Source organism: Crocodylus porosus, unplaced genomic scaffold (genome assembly GCF_001723895.1).
Source record: "Crocodylus porosus isolate Cpor-Errol unplaced genomic scaffold, CroPor_comp1, whole genome shotgun sequence".
In the NCBI taxonomy this organism is placed as follows: domain Eukaryota; kingdom Metazoa; phylum Chordata; order Crocodylia; family Crocodylidae; genus Crocodylus; species Crocodylus porosus.
The window spans coordinates 29,742,928-29,745,571 of NW_017728910.1; the positions used below are offsets into that span (position 1 = coordinate 29,742,928).

The window sequence follows — 2,644 nt, forward strand, 5'->3', positions numbered from 1 at the left end:
TGAGAGCTCTTAACTTTCTAGTTTCTGTTGTTGTTGTTTCCCCCCTTTTTGTTATTGTGGTTTTTTCCCCTCCCCCTCCCCCCTTCCTTTTTTTTCTTTTTTTTTTTTCCACCAGATCCCTTTCATTCAGGTAAATTTCTCAAAGCTACTTTGTTTCCTCTCTGCTGCATGAAGCTCCCGGGTACTTTCTTTTTTCTACTTTTTTTTCTTTTTTTGGTGGTGGTGGTGGGGGGAGGGTAAAATTTATTTAAAATCCTCGATAGATCGGAGCAATGTAAATTTTCTGACATTCAAACCTTTTCTAGTTCACAAATCAGTCACCCTTGTCACAGTTATTGAAATTCCTCAACTTGCCACACCAGGACGGTGGAAAAAGCAGGCGGTGTCTTTGTTGCTGACCAAGCTTTTGATCGCCAGAGAAAATTTACTTACCTTCAGATGAGTGAGCAGAAAAAGAAATAACACTCCCTTTGATTTAGTTAGGAAAATGCAGACATTTGGATTCAGTGCAAACATACAACACTTGGTTGTTTTCTAGATGCAACCCTCGATTAACCTGTCTTTCCCCAGCTCAAAGTCTATTGAAAAACTGCGGATAGTTCCTTTTTGTTCTTGCTACAAAGCGCCATTGACTATATATTAAAATGATTGTTGAAAGGTATAAGTATAGCACTTAAAAGAAGAAAATCTTTGTGACTCAATCAATTAAGCTAAGTAACATTGGCACATTAATTTTAAATGATGCTCCGGCTTTTAAAAAAACTTACCAGATTTGCCTTTTACTGAGAATATTTAAAAAAAAAATAAATCCTGCAGGCTATTTATTTACTCAGTAGGCTGCATATTTATTAGGTCTAATTATTTTCTGCTAACGAAAACACAAAAAGCTAGCTAAGAGTCGGAATCCTTCAATTTTCCCTTTTTTTCAGCTCTCCACTTGGTTTCTTCGCAAGTAAATCTTACCCCTTCAAACTCTTCTTCCTAAATAAAGAAACTTTTAGCTCATCCTTTCAAATGAAAGGCATGAGGAAACAATCACCATCTCAGGTACTGGTGAATCGGACATGGGATCGGTTGAATAGTTCTCATTTTAGGACTACCTTTTTTTAAAGGGGATACAGAACTGCCTTTTTAAAGGGGATAAAGTGCGATTACAAAACAACAACTTCCAAAATGCATTAATAAATGTATCGCTGTATATTAGCTAGCTGGGCAGTTTGCATCTCCTTCATAGGTGAAGATGATTTTCAGTGCAGCCTTGTCGAATGATTACTCCTGCTCATTATGAATACCTGGCACAACATTTTTTAGCCTGTTTTGTGAAGCAAGCGTGAAAAAAATACAATTACAATATCTTAGAGCAACAGGTATAAACTATGTATGGTGGGTGTGGGTGTGTGTGGGGGGGGGAGGTCAGTGACTGCTTGCCTATCTTTTACTGGATGTTATATTACTGTTTATGCCTCCTGCTAAAAATACCAGGGTAAAGTGCATGGTTCTCACACCCTAATAATGAGAAACCTACAAGGCAGTGACACTGGGAGTGCAATAAACTCGATTGTCCACTCTTAGACTTCCTCCAAAATGCAGGGGGAACCCACTCCTCTGCAACCCGTGGGCAATCGAGGAGGAAGGTTGGCGAGAGGATAGTTTAAGGCAGCGCGTCTAAGTCTACAGAGTAAGAGGGGATGTGAAAAAAAAAAAGTTGTGGGTTGTAGAAGTTATCAAGTGGGATTTGCGGCGCGCGCTCTGCAGGGAACGAAAGCTGCTCCAGTTCAAAGCCACATGCACCAACGTGACATATAAGCCATTAAAATATCATCCTGACGGCTCATTTCTGCTTCATCATACATTCCCCAACTGCTTCCAGAAAGCCAGAAAAGAAGAAATGAAGGATGACCGCCTCGCTGGAACCGCCAGAGAGGTGGTGGGTTTTTGTTCCTACCCCCTCCTTTTTTTGTCAGTTCAGAAATGATGGGCAGAACTGAGGGAGCATCTTCAACAGGTCGAGTGGGGTAAGTGAGTGCGGGGCGGGGGGCACCGGCGGGCAGACAGGGACCTAGCACCCGCTACCCCCAGCCTGCCTGGGTCCTTGGCACCCCTTGGCTGACAGGAGAGGGGGCCTGGCACCCCAAGGCGAGGGGGCAGGGCACCCATGCCCGCTCTGAGGAAGTGGCTTGGCATCCCGGCCCCCCACGTGGGGAAGGCTTGGCGCACCTTGGCTGGGAGAGGTCTGGCCACCAGCTGGGGCTGGCATGGAGGCTGTGGAGCAGGGCGGCTTCCCCTCGGGGGCTCCTGTCCCCCCGCCCCTGCCTCCCCTCACAGAGGGAAGGGGCTGCGTCTGCCCCAGGGCTCGGCTCCCCTGCGCCAAGGGGAAGGGGCTCCTCAGCCCTCGCTCCACCACAGCAGCGACATCCCCCCAGTCTGCCGAGGGGGCAGGGAGGGGCACGGGCTGCGCGCACCCCCGGGGGCAGGGGGAAGAGGCTTCTCCGCCCCCACTGGGACGGCCCAGGGTGTCTCCGCCCCACTGGGACCGGGGCACAGGCACCCAGGGCTGCCCCCTCCCCCGAGGCGCGGGCAGAGACCCGGGCCAGGGGGCCACCAGGGCAGCGGCTCGGGGCCACGCGTCGCTGCGCCCGCGGGC

The 2,644-nt window shown here is 48.7% G+C and overlaps 1 protein-coding gene across 1 annotated transcript in view; it reads left to right on the forward strand.

Moving 5' to 3' along the window:
• Positions 1–834: 834 nt before the first annotated feature.
• ZIC4 (Zic family member 4) overlaps positions 835–2,644 on the forward strand; it is a 20,198-nt gene continuing 18,388 nt past the window's right edge. Inside the window, exon 1 of the mRNA XM_019532954.1 lies at positions 835–2,015. The gene's annotated coding sequence lies outside the window, so the exon portion shown is untranslated. The remainder of the gene's footprint in view (positions 2,016–2,644) is intronic.